Genomic DNA, 19817 nt, shown 5'->3' on the forward strand with positions numbered 1-19817 from the left:
ATAATATTTAATAGCCCCATAAGTGAGTCTAATGTGTAGCCTGGTAGAAGGTCCATGACATCTACTAATGACTTATATGGAGCTACTTTTTAAAGTAGGGAAAGAAGAGCTTCTAGAATAGAAGGAGGGTGTTTGGCCATGACATCCTCTCCTTCTTCCTCACCAGCATCATGACAATGGCTCAAGGACAGTTAATGCTCCTTGTGGTCCAGGCACCATGCTAAGCCCTTTCCATATAGTAGCTCAAAGGGCTTAGGGAAGTTAACAGATAGGTCACCATGTCTCAAGGCTCATCTACCACTGACCTTACTGTTACCATCTTTGATGATGTGGACTGGAGTGAACAGCCCCTCACAGTTGGTCAGAGAATCATCCGAGGTCACTCGTGTTAGATTTACCTAGAGGTCTTTTTAACAATTTTGGTCCTCAAGCCCCATGACAAGCCTCCTGAATCCCATTGTCAGAGGTTGGACCTGGAATTTCCATGTCAGCAATCTTACTGGGTAACCTTTGTAGTCATTGAAATTTGAGAACCAGTCTGCTATACCTATAGCTCTCCTGTCATGTCTGCCTTTTCACATGTCTGTCCTTGTCCCCACCTCACTTCTGCTTCTCACCTCCCAGGTAACTTTCAGTTGAATGGACAGAAAGAGGGGCACATAGCAATTTAGGGGAAACCTGTGTACTCTGAACACTTAAAGTTGTCAAAATAAGTGATAACATTTTTAATGTGATCACTCTTCTTCTATTCTTTAGTAATAACCAGGAGGATTGAAAGATCAGAGTTCAACCCTTGGCTTAATGATTGACATTCTTCAGGTGAAATCTTCATGTATTCACTCCACCAGCCTTCACTGACAGCCTACCACAAAAATAAAGGTATCATGGGCGAGAATAAGACTCAGCACTTGACCTCCAGGAAAGCTCATATCGTACAAGGAAAGATAGACACGTTTTCTACAGATTGACTCAATGCACTGTCCTAATTGAAGTCAGACTAACCTTCCATGAGCACAGAGATTTGGGAGCACTGACCTGGCACAGGAGGGCCAAAAACACTTCTTCCTTCCAGAGGAGAAGCATGAGAGCTGGCTCTCATGGAGATGGTTGCCTGGTGGAGAAGGTATGGGAAGGCAGAGACTGTGCAAAATGTATAGCATAGCAAAGCAAGGGATGTTCTGGAAAGGGTGAGAAGTGTAAGTTAGCTGCTTTTGTGGGTGGACAGACAGGAGATGAGGCTAAAAGAAAGGATGGGCCAGACTAAAATATTTATAGTAACAAAAGAATTCAAGATTTCAGGGGCACGGTCATGTTTGAGCCAATGGAAGGAAACACAGGTCAGTTTTGAAAATGGTGAGTTCCGGTTGCATGTGGTTGGTCTGACAGTCATTTGAAAATTTTTCTTTGAAACTGAAGAGAAAGGTTTGGGTCAGTAATAGAGACCTCAACACAGTTTTGAAGCCACAGGAATGGATAAGATCACACCCGAAGAGTGTACGTGGAAACCCTACCAGATAGCTTGGATCGTTCGTAATTAGTACAACATAGCAATTCAGAAAAATGACATTTTGATTTTCTTATTCCACCGAGTAGACAGCTCCCTTTTTTTCTTTTAAATTAATGTACTGTAAAAGTGCTTAGCATAGATTTTTCTCAACCATCCCGACTCACACTAATGGGACCAGACGTAGTGTAAATTTCACCAGTGGGGTGCGAGGCTGATTTAGACTCTGTGTTCCTGCCTGGTGACTGTCAGAGAAGGGCGGCCGACACTGCCAGCTGGGTGACTGTTTTGTAATTTAGATACGATAAATCTAAAGGCAAGTAATCTCCCTTCAGAACCTTGAATTGCCTCCTTAGCAGAATAATTTTCCATCTAGTTGGAGTTACATTTAAGCTACAGAACTGGATGAGAGCTTGGAAATGACACTCAGAGGACTCGATTGTGCTCTTGTTTTAAGTAGAATTTGGTTTCCATTCACAGAAAATGTCGTGGCAAATTTCTCTGAAAGTTTCAGCCCATGATTTTGCGTACTCAAAGGAGTCTGCGGTCTGGTGTGGTTTTCCGTAAGGCAGTAGACGTTGCGGGGATTGAGGCAGGATCTCCCCTCCAGCTTTGGGTGTGGTGAGGACGGACAGAGGCAGGAGCCTGTTCAGTTTAGACGACTCTTGAGTAGGGCTTATAATCCACGAGCTGGAAGTAGCAAGACAATAATTCTAGCAGATTCTTACATAATGTGCCCCGTGTGCCAGGCACCGTTCAAGCCCTCTGCACAGAGAAGCTCACCGCATGGCCCCCAACCTGTGAGCTGGACCCCAGGGTGAAGGAGACTCAGAGGGTGACTGGCCTGCTCTTGGCCAGGTGGCCTGTAAGTGTTGGAGTCGGAATCTAACCCGGGCCGTGGGGCCCCAGGGTCCACACTCTGAACCCCGTGCTCTGCTCGAACACCTACCGTGTGCCAGGCACCGTTGCAGATGCCAGCGAGATCACAGTGACCAAGACCAGCTATGTCCTCCAGGATCACCGTCCCTGGAACTTATCAACCCAGGGCGAGATGTGGGAATATGGTTTAAAATAATACTTAGGGGTAGAAGAATGTCGCATACAATTTATGACTAAGAGGCTTCAACTGGCTAACATATTCTTTTGGGGGGGGGAATTAGCCAGTAGCTGAATCTGATAAACTGAGTTAATTAAAATTTCCTATTCAGGCATACGCTAGCCAAAACCTGTTGTCTTTGAATCCTCCTTTACTCTATAAATTTAATGCTGAGCACCCAGCGCCAAGACCAAAGTAATTCCCTGGTTCAATTACAACTTAAGAGCAAGAACTTTCATAATCTGTTAGCTATCTGCTACTTGGGGATAATGACCAGCTGAACTGATGAACTTCCAGAATGATGTGTTGCTATGGCAACATGCTGCCCGGTGAGTGGCAAAGGGCATTTCATTGTTACCTCACTGAAAATGCTTGCAAAGGTAACAAATGCAAACGCAAGAGGTTTCCCTTTGCTCTACAGCGACTCTGGGTCAATGAGACAAACACTCAAAATATCTGTCGGATACAGCAGCAAGGAACCAAATGGAAACACACATAATGCCTACACAGACCCTACACGATTTGAAATAAGGTAATCGAGCATTCTGGGTTAGCAGTCTTGGTGTCTACAATGAATCTCCATGCCTTGCCAAACATGACCACTGTTGGGGGGGGCTGTGTCTTTCATACGCAGGTATAATTTCCTCACAACATCCAGTGCACAAAAAGCATAAATGTGCCCTTGAACTATACCAAAAGTTAAGAGGAAAAATGAAAAGAAGAAAAAGTTAAAAAAAAAAAAGTTGATCTCTCATACATTGGTGGTGGGAATCTAAAATGATACAGCCACTGTGGATAATAATTTGGCACTCTCTAGCACAACTAAACCTACATTGGCCGTATCGCCCGGCTATTTCACTCCTGGGCATGTATCCCAAAGAAATGAAGTCCTATTTCCATATAATACATGCACATGATTGTTCTTACCGGTTTCATCGGAAATAGTCCAAAGCTGAAAAGCAATCATAAACGTCCCTCCGTAGGTGAATGATTGAGCACACCATGGTACCGCCATACCAGGGAATATCATTCAGCAACATGAAGGAATTAACTACTAAGGCAGACAACGGCTTGGATGGATGTCCAGGGCATTACACGCAGTAAAAAAGCCAATCTCCAAAGGTTCTATGCCATGTGATTCCATGTCTATAACGTTCTCAAAATCGCAACATCATAAAGAGGGAAACTAGATTACTGGTTACCATCAGTTAGGGACGGTGGTAGAGAGGAAGGCGACACAAAGGAGATCTTTATGGTGACAAAATGAGTCTGTATCTTGACTACGGTCGCGGTTACACAAAATTTCACAAAGGATGATAATTATATGGAACTAGGCACGCACACTGTAGCAATGTCACTGTTCTGGTGTCTACCTTGTACCATAATCGTGTAACATGTAACCATTGGAGGGAAAGTCGATGAAGGGTACTTGAGACCCCCCTATATCCTCTTTCCAACTTTCTGTAAACCTATAATTATTTCAATGAAAAGAAGTTCTAAAATAAAAGCAAGCAGGCCTTACTCTCATGTCGGAAGGTTAGTCAGGATCATTTTATTTCCCTCGCTGTATTTCAGAACAAGTGAGACAGAAGCTACGTGGCCAAAGTAGCAACCAAAGAAAAGTTGTGACCTCTCGTTAAAATAAACTCTACAAAGCAAACAAACAAAAATCAGAAGGACTCCTCTCTAATGATCGTGTTGCTTTGTGGCAACGCATCAGCTTCTGAAACAATCAGATAATGATTGATCGCATACTCTCTCACAGGACATTGGTCACTTTCTTGTGGGCACGTAGTCAACAGGTGATGCCAGGTGATGAGTCAGGAGCTGGCTTCAGGTCCAGGGCTGCATTCCCTGTCTGGATGACTGTGAGCCATTAGTTAACCTTTGGGGCCCTGGGTTGTCTTACCTGCAATAGAAGGTCTAGTGCGGCGATTTCCAAACTTTTTTAGAGAGGGAAGATTTTTTTTTTTAATGTTTATCTATTTTTGAGAGAGAGAGAGGCAGAGAGAGACAGAGAGACAGAGAGAGCGTGAGTGGGGGAGAGGCAGAGAGAGAGGGAGACACAGAATCAGAAGCAGGCTCCGGGCTCTGAGCCATCAGCACAGAGCCCGACGCGGGGCTCAAACTCATGAACGGTAAGATCGTGACCTGAGCTGGAGTTGGAGCCACCCTAGAGATGGAATCTTGTATTCAAAGAAATTTTAAGACACTTTTCAATGTGTGAAATGCACTCAAATGAAGCTTGCCTTGCTGTGAATCACTCCACTGTTTGGTTGTGAGTACCAGGTTCTCTGGGGCAGCAAGAGGGCACCTCTGTACCTCTCCAAGGTCTAGCCCTCTGTTGACCAAAGATGTAGCCACTGGCCACAAGGCTATAGGGCACTGTAAATGTGGCTGGTTCGACCTGAGATGCTCTGTACGTACAACGTGCCTCGGATTTCAAACAGTATGAAAGAAAGGAATGCTAACTGTGTCATTTATCACCGTTTTATAATCGCTATATGTGTAAATCCTAATTTTTCCGTAAGTTGGGTTAAATAACATTTATAATTAAGGTTAATGTCACCTTTTTTTCTTCTTTACTTTTCTAAAAGTGGCCACTCGACCACTCAAAACTACTTGTGAGGCTTGTATTCCCACTGGGCGGTGTTGGTCTAGAGAAACTCAGCTGCCACCTCCAGACATCAGCGCTCCGAGTTTTGGTGGGGAGTTTAATCATTGTCGCCGCACAGGTAACGTGAGCAAGGCGCCTTGTTCCCATGAAGCACAGTAAGAACTCGTCCTGGCAGCTGTATTTACTACCACACTCTGCTCCAAGAATATCATGTCATTTACACCCAATACTTTTTTTCTTTTTTATTTCCTGCTGAAAACACTTTTTTCTTTCCGGTCACTCTTCCCATAGTGTAACTCATTTTCTGTAGGACCTGCGTGCATTTTCCTGTGGGCTGGAGGTTGGGGGAGCTGGCTTCGGTGTTTCACACGTGGCTGCTGTGGCTGGAATTCTTTGGGGGGATCTCTTCAGGTCCCTGTCAAGTTATACTCCATTTTCGTGATAAGCCCTACGCAAATATTTCTTCTCCAGCGGTCCCTTTCAGAATTGACTTGATTACGGTTTCGGGTGAGGAGGTACAAGCTGTGCCTCGGTAAGCCAGTCTTATTTGTGGCCTTTGCCTGTTCCTTTGATCATTTTCCTGATGGTTCAGATTATCGAGGTGGAAATGACTCTCTCTGCTATCACGGTAACCTAATGGCCCTCCGCATTTTGTACCCACCTTCCGACTGAGTCCTGCTCTCCTGGGACTTCATTAGTCACCAGCAAAAATCAGTGTGATGAATTGTTTATACCCACAATCTGATGATTTTTGCCCAGGAGGGTTCACTTATCACAAGTAAGCATGCAGGGAAGTCCTTTAGTGGCTCTAGAGATAATGTCCTGTATCTTTGGGCAATCATCTCTTCCTCTGATTTCTAGAAATATTACTTGACTTATTTTTTGTTTGTTTACTTTAATGCCCTTGTCCATATTCTTTGTCTTAAAAAATAGGCATTATACTTTATAAAAACCATTAGAGATGTCTTAATTTATTGACTGATGATAAACATAGAAGTACAGATTACTGTGCTGGATATGACATTTTTTGTTTTTAAATCACGTTTTTACGAGAGTTTGGCGGTTTCTTTCAAAATTAAGCATGCTCTTACCACATGACCCAGCATTGAGCTTCTTGGTAGTTGCCAGAGTTGAAAAGTTATGTCCACACAAAAATCCTGGTCACAGATGTTTATAAAAATGTATTCACAATCGGGGCGCCTGGGTGGTTCAGTCAGTTAAGCTTCTGACTTCAGCTCAAGTCATGATCTCACGGTTCACGGGTTCGAGCCCGGCGTCGGGCTCTGGGCTGACGGCCCAGAGCCTGGAGCCTGTTTCGGATTCTGTGCCTCCCTCTCGCTCTGCCCCTCCCCTGCTCATGTTCTGTGCCTCCCTGACTCTCACAAATAAAGGTAAAAAAAAATTTTAAATGTATTCATAATCGCCAAAACTTGGAAGCAACTAAAACGTCCCTCAGGAAGTGAATGGACAAACGAACTGTAGTGCATGCAGACAATGGAATGTTACTCAGTGCTAAAAAGAAATTAGCTATCAGGCTGTGAAAAGACACGAAGGAACCTTAAATACATATTACTCCGTGAGATAAGCCACTCTGACAAGGCTACATATTGTATGATTCCAGCTATATGACATTTTGGAAAAGGCAAAATGACAGAGAGAGGAAAAAGATCAGTGGTTGTCAGAGCTTTGGGGAGTGGAGATGAGTAAACAGAACACAGGATTTTCGGGGCAGTGAAGCTGTTCTGTGTGGTGCTGTACCGATGGGCACGTGTCATCACACGTTTGTTCAAACCCAGAGAGCGCACAACACCAAGAGTGAACCTTAGGGTACACCATGGACTCAGAGTGATTTTGAGATGTCAGTGCAACTTCATGAAATCACAGATGCACAGCGCTGGTGGCGATACTGATGGGGGAGGCTTGTGAACGTGTCGGGGCAGGACACATACGGGAAATCTCTGTACTTTTGTCCCGTTTTGCCATGAACCAAAGACTCCTCCAGAAAAATAGTCTTTAAAGAATAACATTTGAAACAAACAAAAAGATAGGTGAGTATTCATAGATACATAAGTGAGGAGCCTTATCCATTTCACAGAGACCCGTTTTAATAATGTATTATGTTCTATGTTTAATAATCATGAATTTTTTACATTCACGTTTTTGCCTCTTCACCCCGTGTTCTTGGGAGGAAACTGTGAATTACGAGATTGGGTGTAATGTGGTTTTATATTAAAAAAAATCATGTTAGGGGGCGCCTGGGTGGCTCAGTAGGTCAAGCGTCTGACTTCCGCTTAGGTCATGATCTCACTCTTCTTGAGATCTAGCCCTGCGTCGGATTCTGTGTCTCCCTCTCTCTGTCCCTCCCCTGCTTGTGCACTTTATGTCTCTCTCTCTCTCAAATATAAATCAAAACATTTAAAAAATAAAAAAAACAGGCATGTAACTTAGTGAATGATTATGAATCGAATATCCTTACTTCTTTACTTTTCATTATAGGTTTGTTAAGTAACTGTGTATCCCTAAACACTGTAGTTTTTTGTTGTTTTGTTTTGTTTTGTGTTTGTTTGTTTGTTTGTTTTAGTATTTCTTGTTGTTGTTTTTTAAATAGTTTTACCAGGTTATAACAGCCATTGCAATAAATTACATATATTTAACTTGGACCACTTGATATGTTTAGATACAGTCACGTACTATGAAACCACCAATACCAATCATAACACTGAACATGTTTATTGGCCTACAAGTTTTCTTGTTTGAAATCCTCAAAGATAATTATTTCTTCCAGCTTTTTCTACCATTACTCATCCCTTCGCCTCTGGGCCCAGGCAACCACCATTCAGCTTTCTGACATTTCAGTTTGCATTTTATGTAAATGGAATCACACAATTTGCGACTCTCTTTTTTGACTTCTTTTACTCAAAACTTATTTTGATATCCATCTATATTGTTTGCATTACTAATGGTCCATTCTTTTGTCTGCCGAATGACATCGGATTGTATGGATCTACCATAATCTACCCATTCACCTGCTGGGAGACTTGTGGGTTGTTCACATTTTTGCCCCGTGACCGGTACGCCCGCTGTGAACGTTTGCGTGGAAGTTTTTTCTGTGAACGTAGGTTTTCATTTATTTGGGGTAAGTGCCTAGATGTGTAGCATCTGTGTCACGTGGTACAAATATCTTTGAATGTTCACAAACTGCCATACTGTTTTCCCTTGGGAAGCGACTTCCCAAGTCGTCAAGCGACTGCTTGACGTTCAAAACGTCCCATTGGGAGGGCATGAGAATTCTGATTGCCGTTCATCTTCGCCAACAATGATACCATCAGTGCTTTACTGAGAAGCATGTTGGTTTCCATACAGTTGGTGATTTTCCACATTTCTGTGATCGATTTCGTATTTAATTCCCTGTACTCAGAGCACACTTTGTGTATTTTGAAATGTTTTATTTATTGATATTACTTTTCTTCCTTTGTTCTTTCTTTCTTTCTCTTTCTTTCTTTCTTTCTCTCTTTCTTTCCTTCTTTCACCTAGATTCTAGTCTATCCTGGGAAAGATTTCATATGTATGTGACAAGAATGTGATTCAGCAGTTGTAGGACTGAGGACTTTATAACGCAGTCAGGTAAACATGGGGGACACCACTTTTCAAGTCTAGCAATGTTCTTATTGATATTTTGTAATGTATTTCTAGAACAGCGTTCTATTAGTTGTTGAGAGGGCAGTGTGAAAATATCCAACTATACTTGTAAATGTGTCTGTCTCTGTAGTTCTGTAAGTTTTTGCTCATGAATTCTGAAGTTCTGTTACCAGTTGCACACATGTTTAGTGTTACTATGTCTTATTAATGGAACATTCTCTCAATCCATGGTAAATGGATTTCTTGCCTTGAAATGCACTTTGGTATTAATTAAACCACTTCATCAATTTTTGGATTAATGTTAGCTTGTTTTATCTTTTTCCATCATTTTGTTTAACATAGTTGTGCCTTTATGTTGAAAGTGCAAAGGGGTTTTTGTTTGTTTGGTTTTTTGTTTTTTATAAACAGCTTGTATTTGGGTCTTGCTTTTTTTAATCCAACCTAGCAATTTGTGCCTTTTTAATTGATGTATTTACACCATTCCTTGTAATCTGATTACTGACCCAATTGTCTTTAACCCATTGTATTACGCTTTGTTTTCTATTTGTTACACCTAGTTTTCGCTCCCTGTTTTCTTTTTGTCTGTCTTATTTTGGATTAAGCATTTTAATTTTTTAATGTTTATTTATTTGTTTACAGGGATCTGCAGAGAGAGAGGGAGAGAGAAAATCCCAGTCAGTCTCCACGTTGTCAGTGCTGAGCCCCACATGGGGCTCAACCTCACAAACCCTGAGATCTTGACCTGAGCCAAAAATCAAGAGTCGGACGCTTAACCAACCAAGCCACCCCATAAGTGAGTATTTTTTAAAATGATATTTACAGCTGTTGGCTATGTGGTCAGACGAGCCTGTAGAATGTGTTAACTCTGTCCTTTACTAACTAGCCTTACTCACCCACTACTTTCTGTGAGTTTGGTTACATGCTCATTACGTGCTGCATTCCCTCAGCCTCTACATCATCTTGTTTCCCACCTCACACTGTGAACGTTGAATAACATGGTATAAGGGGCTGTATAAGCTCTGTGACCAATGGCAGTTTCTTAATGACTTGGTTTTGCAGCCCCAGAACAGGTTGACTGAACCTGTACACAACTCCCTCACCAAGGTTCAGGCATGTGGTCACAGGTGTGTGTCAGAGGAAAAGAGGGAAACTAGCCAGTCTCAAAAAGAAGACACAAGATCAAGTGGCCAAGAAGACACAAGATCAAGTGGTCAAGAATAGCCGTGGTGCGAATGCTCTAAGAGTATCATGAGTTGCTCCATGGATGGGAAACAAGCTCTGGTAGAGAGCCCTCAGTGTTCCCACCTCCCTTCATCAGGAAGAAAATCAGGATCCCAGAACTTGAATGTTTATGTCTGTAAGATAGGATGCTATTTTCTCCCTAAGAAATTATTGAAGTCTTCCAACAGACAGCTCGTTGCCTCTCTTCAGTTTTAAAAAAGGGAAACCGTGAGGTCATGGGAGTGGGAGGATCTTATAGTTTTTAAATCATTTTAGATGTGTATTAATTAGCTTATATTTCAGTGGATAAATATGTCTTTAATTATATTACATGCTGATTTATAAAATGAGCTATTATATTTGTTAATTTGGTTATTAACTATTGAATTATACACACTAATAACTCCTGAACAGCATAGTGCCTTATATTTTTCAGATACTTACATATATATTTATTCTTCTGTTTTCTCACCTTAATTTATAAAATGAGATAAACAGGTCAGATTTTAGGGTCAATCTCTTATTGTTGTGGAATCTGAATCAGAGAGCATGAGCAACTTGTCCAAGGAATCATCGTCAGTTGGGTCAAAGAGAAAATCACACCACACAATGTTAAACAGGCAAGTAGACTTTATTTAAGGCTATTGCAAAAGGAGAAAGAGTCAGGAACTGAAAGTGGGCTCAATTCTGCTGAACAAAGGTGATAAAGTTTTTTAACTGCTGGTGTGAACTAGTAGAAAAGTACCAGAAGACTTCATGGGTTTGTTGATCAATGGAATGTGTCCGACACTTTGAGTCATTCCTGACTTTGCAATGCTGTTCTCTGTTGATGAAGACATCTGTATTTGCTGGTAGGTAGGTACCCATCGAAAGTAGGTTCCCACCCTCCCACAGAGTCTAGGAGATAAGGACCCTAACTTCCTTGAAGATTACATTTTGAAGGGATGTCTCCCAGGCTTTTGAGAAAGACAATCCTGTGTTGCAAAAGTGACAAAAACTTTAAAAGGGTTTATATCTCAAAGGGGCAGAGGAATTATTTCCATTTTTCAAAACATTAAAAGTTTTCTTTTTTTTATTAAAAAAATTGTTTGAATGTTTATTTGTTTTTGAGAGAGAGAGAGAGAAAGAGAGAGAGAGAGACAAAGACAGAGCATGAGTGGGGGAGGGGCAGAGAGGGAGACACAGAATCCAGAGCAGGCTCCAGGCTCTGAGCAGTCAGCACAGAGCCCGACGCGGGGCTCGAACCCATGAGCCATGAGATCATGACTTGAGCCAAAGTCTGACGCTTAACCTGAACCAGCCAGGCTGCCCCAAATTGAACGTTTTCTAAGTAAATGCTCTAAGCAAAGGGAGGTCAGGGGCATAGGTCAGGAAGAAGCCAGTCTAAATCATGGCCAAGGTGAGGGGAATTTTAAGGCCTCTGAGTCCGTTGTAAAGCACAGACTAGAATTCTGAGTTCTTCCTGTCACTTCCTGTCCTGAGCTGCCTTCAGCTCAGGGGAACATGAACTTCCCGAGGCTCAGGCTTGTTTTTTCCCAGGTTCCCTTCAGCCTCCAGCTTGGTTCCCCATGCAAGATGGGTACAATGAATACTTGTGGAATGAACAAATGACGCCCCTCGCCCCGATTCTTCCCTTCACTGTTATTTTACTGAGTACCCGGAAAGAACATCCAAATCCCTAGGAGAGCCTGAAACTCCCTCCGGTATCAAAAAGTGCGGCAATCTCAGACAGTAGCGAACCAACTGGAAACCTTTGGACCTTAGGCACTATTTTTATTTTCATTTTATTAACCAGCTGGGGAGACAAGAAAAGTAGGAAATGGGAAGAACCTTAATCTGTACAAAAATGGAGTAGCCATGAAATTGACATCTTCCTTTATAAATCTGGTTTGGGGGGGGGATGGTACCATTAAACAAATGACTACCTCTGCATTTGTGTAGGCTGGCATTAGGACACCAATAATCCTGTCAGCCTCTGGTAGTGTCATTTAGACCACAAAATTAATACCTCGTTAAGAAAATTAGTATGGAAATTAGGTAACTGCAGAGCAATTATTGCTTGAAAGGGTGAAGTTTCAAGAGGTGGAGTGAAGAGGTTGGCACTTTTATTAATTAAATATTCTCTGAAGACAGCATCTGCCTGATGGGAGAAGCACACGATGTTTCCGTGTTTCGAGAGAAATTGCGGGATCCCTTGCAAGGTCCTTCATCACCCCAGCAACACATCATTAGTCATTCAGTGTGAAACACGTAAAGATCCAGAAGGGTATTTTGGCATGCACCATGTTACAAAACACACCTTCTGCCTTCAAAATGAATTTCACGTTTTCCAAACTTCCATGTCGAGCTTTTGTTTGCATTGGCTCTGATTCAGCCTCTAAAGACTGTGGCCTTCCTTTCGTTAATTCACTCATCACATATTTACTGAACTTGCTATGTGCCACGCAGTGAGCCCGGTCCTGGATGTCTGGTGATGGAGGAGGCAGATCTGACCCTGCTTTCGTGGGGCTGAAAGTTTAAGGTGAAATTACAGCATAAACAAAAGCTCCTCAATATCTATTGAGGACTTGGGCTAAAGGGACTTGGCACTAACTGAGAGTTCGCTTTACCTTAAAATGTATTTACATTAACGTCAGATTCTGGAGTAGACTCAAAACCAACCTACTGGCCCAACATTCGTCTCCAACTTGTTTTTAAAGCTATAGTTGAGTAAGGACTTGAGTTTTCCCAACTTGAGTTTTCAATAAGAAGAGGATTATTAGTAAAATAATGGCACATTCACACAGTGGATTATTTTGATGATGTTAAATGATGATTATGAAGACATACTCATAGCATTAATTGGGGAAAACAAGACAGCATTATATGTATGCCATCATTATAATGATTTAAAAATAGGATAACGGTCAAAATTAGATACATTACTAGTTATGATTATGTTACTACATTATTACAGGGGCACTGAGTGAGAAGGGCTTGTGTTAGAAGGAACATGAGTAACTACCCAAAGTCTTGGGAGTTAGGCTATGTGCTTAAGGAGTCACTTAAAATGCAATAGGGAGTAGAATATCGCAATGCATTAGCCCACCTAGTAAATTACGAAACAATCATTATGTTCGTGTTTGTCCTATAATAATCAAGGACAGATATAGACTTGGGGCTGAACTTATAATTTATAAACTTGTGCAATTTACTCTTTTAAAAGAAGTAGATTTTATTTGTCTAGAGCAGTGAAGCTGAGTACAGAGAGTCCCCGGATGGCTTTTTCCCATACAAAAGCACAACCTCTCTCACTCTCAATGCCCCCCCCCCACCCAGAAGTGGTACATTTGTTATAACCCATGGATCTACAATGACACATCATTCAAAGTTCACAGTATATATTAGGGGTCCCTCTTGGTGTTCTATATTCTGTGGGTTTGGACAACTATATAATGGCCTGTACTATTTATGTTATTACACAGAATCATTTCCCTGCCCTGAAACTCCTCTGTGCTCTGCCTGTTCATCTAGCCCTCCCCTCATGCCTGGTAACCACTAATCTTTTGTTAATTTTTTTTGTAATGTTTATGTATTTGAGAGAGAGAGAGAGAGAGAGAGGAGAGAAAGCACATGCACAAGCAGGGGAAGGGGCAGAGAGAGAGAGAGAGAGAATCCCAAGCAGGCTCTGTGATGTCAGCACAGAGCCTGACGCGGGGCTTGAACTCACAAACTGTGAGATCATGATCAATAAAGACCAAATAAAGAGTCCAGATGCATAACCGACTGAGCCACCCAGGCATCCATCCACTAACCTTTTTAATGTCTCTATAGTTTTACCTTTTCTATGCTTTTTAATTAATTTTATTATTCAAGTATAGTTGAATACAATATATATAACAATGTATAATAACATATATATGTAATATATAACAATATATAACAGTATAACAATAATATAACATACAGTGTTATACTAGCTTCTGGTATACAATATAATGATTTAATCATTCTATACATTTCCTGGAGCTCATTGAGATAAGTGTGCTCTTAATCCCCCTTTATGTATTTTGCCCCTCCCCCCCACCTCCCCTCTGGCAACCACCATTTTGTTCTTTGTATTGAAGAGTCTGGTTTTTGGTCTCTTTTTCTCCTTTGTTTATTTGTTTTGTTTCTTAAATTCCCCCTTTAAGTGAAATCATATGGTAGTTGTCTTTCTCTGACTGATATTTCGTTTAACATTATTCCTTCTAGGTCCATCCATGCTGCAAATGACAATACAGTTTTGCATTTTCAAGGATGTCATATAGTTGGAATCCTCCATAAGCAGCCTTCTCAGAGTGCTTTCTTTCACCGAGTCATATGCATTTAAGTTTCCTTTATGTCTTTTCATGGCTTGGTGGCTCATTTCCTTTTGTGCTGGATAACATTCCATTGTGTGGGCATACCACAATTTATCTGTTCACCTACTAAAGGACATCTCGTTTGCTTCCTAGGTGTGGAAATTAGGAATAAATCTGCTTAAACATTTGTGGGCAGGTTTTTGTGTGGGCATACATTTGCAGTTCGTTCGGGGAAATACTAAGGAATGTGATTGCTGGATCACAGGTACGAGGATGTTTAGGCTTGTAAGAAATCGCCAAACCACGAAAGACATTGCCACGTGACTGTACCATTTTGTATTCCCAAGCGCAATGAATGAGCGTTCCTGTGGCACTACGTCCTTGCCAGAATTTGGTGCTGTTAGTGTTTTGGATTTTGACCATTCTAATAAATCTGTAGTAGTAGCTCCTTATGATAATTTGCAATTCCCTAATGACATGTGATCGATCATGTAATACGCTTCTTTGCCATCTGTTTGTCTCCTTGGGCGAAGTGTCTTTCATTCAGGTTTTTTCCCCATTTTTAAACATTGGATTGTTTGTTTTCTCATTGTTGAGATGTAAGAGTTCTTCATACATTTTAGATAAAAGTCCTCTGTCAGCTGTCTTTTGCAAATACTTTTCTCTTTTCCTCATCTTTATTGATGTATCACTGACAAATAAAATCATATATATTTAATGTGTACAACTGGATATGTTTCCATATGTATACTCTGTGGATAATTGCCACAACCAGCAAAGGAGTTCGTTCATATATTCTTATCTCCATCAAACAGGGTTCCATCATATGATTTCTCTACTTCGGAGATCCTTAAATCAGTAACTGCCCACCAGGGAGCTGAGGTCCATGATCAATAATTAATTTAATAAGTTCTGGCCTCTCCAGAAAGATTTTGTGTTTACGGTACAGGAAATTTCACACGATGACCGTGATTATGACTCAGATGATTGAAACCCTTAGGGGAACCCTCATGAGCTCTGGCTTCTGGAGTATGGAGACGGGTGAATGCCGTGGATGGTAACTGCATCATAACAAAAACAAGAGCGTCAATTAATTATAATTACTAGATTTCAGGAAGTGTTCTTGGATTGGTTGTTTCAAGTGCCCTCTCTTCTTTCGGCTGCTTGTATCTTAGCATTTTTTCCCCAAAAGACATCATGGTAAACTTTACATCAGACTCAATCATTTTGAAAACATATCTTTCAGGAAAACTGGAGTGTTATAACCACCTATTAATATTTTAACTAAAAATTATTTGGTTAACATTACTGGTATTACATACAAGCTAAGAAAATTTATAATTAAAAGCAAATTAGAAAGTGAAAAACTATCATTTGCATTTTATTATTTTAATTTATTTTTAAATTCAAATGTAATCAGCATAGAGTATTATATTAGTTTTCAGGGTGTACAACATAATGATTCAACAATTCAATGATTCAAACACTATTCAATGAATTTTAGACTAAGTATATAATAGATAAATAATTAGCAATTTTTAGTGTGTTAAAAGCAAGTCATTGCTTAAAATATTATTTATTAACATGCTTTACACATAACAGCATGTAATATGAATTACTGGGTATGTTTAGCAAGATATACAGGTATTCTTGAGTTGATATATGTTTGTTGGTTGGTTATATGCCCTTATTTAAAATTGCCTACCTGTTTTACTTGTTGCAAAGACTGGAACACCTAGATTACTGCTCAAAATTAAATATTTTAAATAAATTATTAATTTTTTAACGGTTTGAAAAAATAAATAAATAAAATAAAATAAAATTGCCTACTTGTAATTATAGTTAAACCATTTATCATGCATTAGAGTCATTCATTAATATTCTAATGTCTTCACTGCCTTTTGTTGTGGCAAGCCCAATACATCATATACACTACAGGCAATGTTTATCTTCTTTTTAAAAATGTTAACTTATTTATTTTGACAGAGAGAGAGTGAGAGAGAGAGAGAGAGGGAGGGAGAGAATGCCAGGCAGGCTCTATGCTCAGCACGGAGCCCAACTTGGGGCATCATCTCACAACCACGAGATCATGACCCGAGCGGATATCAAGATCCAGACGGTTAAATGACTGATCCACCCAGGCACCCCAATGTTTTTCTTCTTGAGATCCTCTACCCCAACATTTTCCCCATATCATACCTCTTTATACCTCCATGTACTGGAGAGGTCCTTCACACAGCTGAACTATCACCTTCATTCAAAAGCCAGCTGAGACCTTCCATTTTCCTGGGACCCTTTCCTATACTCTCTCCTCTGAGGTCCCCTCACCTCCTGCAGCAGCTACAGGCTGGGCTTCTCACTTCACACTTAGCCCTTGCCATGCTGTACCGTGTAGGAATATTCGTGAATGTGTTCTTACTCCGTCACTAGGCAGCAGGTTCTTTTGTATTCTTCTTTGTGTCTTCAACAGGTGCGATGGGGCCTCAGACATACGAATGGTCAAACAAGAAACATGAGTTAGGCAAACTGATAGATTCAGATATGTAACTGAATTGCTTTGCACCACTTAATGGAAAACATCGTGACATCTCACATGCTTTGTCAGACAATGAACCTTTTTGCACATTTACGATTTTCACATTGGCCCATTTAGCACTTTTTGTATAAAATATTTACAAACACGCCTGAAGCGGCATAATACGTAGCAATTTTCAGTTATGTTGGGGCATAAATCAGAATAGCCATATGCATCCCATCTTTAAAAAAAACTTTGTTCTCATTTAATTCATAAATATTTAAGCCTCAAAACAGCTCTGTGGGTTGGGTATTACTGTTCCAGTTACAGAAGAGGAAACTGAAGAAAATAAATTCTCCAATTGGATGTGCAAACTTAATCACTTGTGAATAACTTGGGATATGTTCCTCTGCCATAGTGTTGATCTACGGTCTTGAGGCTTTGGATATTAGTTCTAGTAAAACAATGTCAGCAACATCGCTCTTAACTAATTGGAAATGTGTCTTTTGCACAGTATTTGGGAAGCACTGTGAAGTTCGCAAGCATTACTCCTTCGACATGTCTGCAACTTCCAGATCCAGTGCTCTGGTTCTGTTCCCATGGCAATCACCGTAGAGGGAAGAGTACAATTCGGTGGTAATAATAATCACATTTATTCAATAGGTTCACAGGGGGAAAGTGTATCATCACCGTCTCGACGAAATGAAATTGAAGAGTTTTTTTCAATTTTTTTTTCCCTTGGATGTCTTTGACATTTAAGCTTGCTTTATTTTTTTTAATATACGAAATCTTTAAGTATAGTTAAGATAAAATTACATTAGTGAGAAAGTAACATTAAAACAGAAAATCAATTTCTACATGAAGCCAAAAAAAAATTTTTTTTTAATATTTAAGTACAAAGAAGTTCAAGGAGGAATATAAACAAAAGATGAAGTAAATAGATAAGGATAGAATATATTTAGGGGATGATAAGTTTTTTTTATTTTTCTTTTTTAAATTTAAAAAAAATTATTATTTTTTTTCATTTAAATACAAGTTAGCTAACATATAGTGTAATAATGATTTAAGGAATTGAATTTAGTGATTCATCACTTACGTATAACACCCAGTGTTCATCCCAACAAGTGCCCTCCTTAATGCCCATCCCTCATCTAGCCCATCCCCCCCCCCACCTCCCCTCTAACAACCCTCAGTTTGTTCTCTGTATTTAAGCGCCTCCTATGGTTTGTCCCTCTCCCTGTTTTTATATAATTTTTGCTTCCCTCACCTTATGTTCATCTGTTTTGTATCTTAAATTCCACATATGAGTGAAATCACATATTTGTCTTTCTCTGACTGACTTATTCTGCTTAGCATAATACCCTCTAGTTCCATCCACACTGCAAATGGCAAGATTTCATTCTTTTTGATCACCAAGTAATATTCCATTGCATATATAAACCACATCTTCTTTATCCATTCATCAGTCGATGGACATCTGGGCTCTCTCCATAATTTGGCTACTGTTGATAGTGCTGCTATAAACGTGAGGGATCATGTGCCCCTTTGAAACAGCACACCTGTATCCTTTGGATAAACACCTAGTAGTGTCATTGTTGGTTGGTAGCGTAGCTCTATTTTTAATTTTTCATGAACCTTCATACTGTTTTCCATAGTGGCTGCCCCAGTTTGCATTCCGACTGGCAGTGAAGCTTGCTTTAAAATAAAAATTTTTATTGTGTTTACACTGGTTGATTTAACTGGTGCCCAAGTTCTTTCCCATGCGGATGGGCTAATTTGCTTTCCCCCTTGGGTGTAGACATTGGCATTTCATCCAGACACAGTATGGTAGATAGTCCTGGTCCATGAAGGGGGGTGTGGACATATAACCTTAATAAAGATGTGTGACCATAGATCATAAGAGCCATAAAGAAGCTTAACACTTAAACTGACTTTGGGAATTTTTCCTAAGAAAATGACTCAATTGAATCAAATGACCCTTTGCATGAAAGTACATATTATTTCATCTAGGACATGAAATAAATGAAGATACCTACAGTATCCAAAAGGATGGAAATGTTTAGCAAATTATGTAACCAAATGTAATGACTGGAAACACGAAGAGAAAGATGGAGTTTGTGCATAAACATTTGAAATATGTGTGTGGTTTTTTTTAATGTTTATTTAGTTTTGAGAGAGAGAGTACAAGCAGGGGAGGGGGAGGGAGAGAGGGACTGAGTATCTGAAGTGGGGTCTGTGCTGATGGCAGAGAGCCTGATGCAGGGCTTGAACTCACGAACCATGAGATCATGGCCTGAGCCGAAGTCGGATGCTTAACCGACGGAGCCACCCGGGTGCCCCAAATAAACAAAGTGAAAAAAATGTTTTTAAAGAAATAAAACTTTCCGCTCTGTGAGAGACACTGTCAACAAAATGAAAAGGTAAGACACACATCGAGAGACACTATTTGCAGAAGACACGTCTGATAACAGACTGTTGCCCACAATATACAAAGAACTCTTAACAATAAGAAAACGCACAGCTTGATAAAAGTGAGATGGTGTTTAATCACCGCGACTGCATTAATTCCTGTAGTGATGCACATCTACCTGTGGGACAGCTATGTTCTGACCTCTGCAATATCACCCGAGGCGTTTTCTAGGTGGGCAATATTCTCATCTGTGTTGCATCGTGCTGTTTTTCTGGGGGTGTTTGTTTTTTTGTTTTTAAGCAGGGTCCATGCCCAGCACAGAGCCCAGAGCGAGGCCTGAACTCATGACCCTGAGATAAAGACCTGAACTGAGACCAAGAGTTGGACGCTTAACAAACTGAGCCACCCAGGAACCCCTGAATCATGCGTTTTTTTAACTTGTTTCCCTTGGGCCGGTTTAACCAATGTGTCTTTTGTGTATCACGTTTATTCT

General features: G+C 40.4%; 3 long non-coding RNA genes across 3 annotated transcripts; 2 read left to right on the forward strand and 1 right to left on the reverse strand.

Annotated features, from left to right (window-relative positions):
* Nucleotides 1–1938: 1938 nt before the first annotated feature.
* LOC122231907 lies at nt 1939–2868 on the reverse strand. Its single transcript, XR_006209200.1, has 2 exons — nt 2454–2868; nt 1939–2194 (listed from the first exon to the last, which is right to left on the reverse strand). It is a non-coding gene; the product is annotated as an uncharacterized LOC122231907 (long non-coding RNA).
* Nucleotides 2869–2995: 127 nt separating this feature from the next.
* On the forward strand, nt 2996–9531 carry LOC122231906. Its single transcript, XR_006209195.1, has 4 exons — nt 2996–3132; nt 5198–5335; nt 8752–8841; nt 9496–9531. It is a non-coding gene; the product is annotated as an uncharacterized LOC122231906 (long non-coding RNA).
* Nucleotides 9532–9611: 80 nt separating this feature from the next.
* LOC122231910 lies at nt 9612–19019 on the forward strand. Its single transcript, XR_006209203.1, has 3 exons — nt 9612–9649; nt 17429–17550; nt 18925–19019. It is a non-coding gene; the product is annotated as an uncharacterized LOC122231910 (long non-coding RNA).
* Nucleotides 19020–19817: the final 798 nt, after the last annotated feature.

This window comes from Panthera tigris, chromosome A1 (assembly GCF_018350195.1).
Source record: "Panthera tigris isolate Pti1 chromosome A1, P.tigris_Pti1_mat1.1, whole genome shotgun sequence".
NCBI lineage: Eukaryota > Metazoa > Chordata > Mammalia > Carnivora > Felidae > Panthera > Panthera tigris.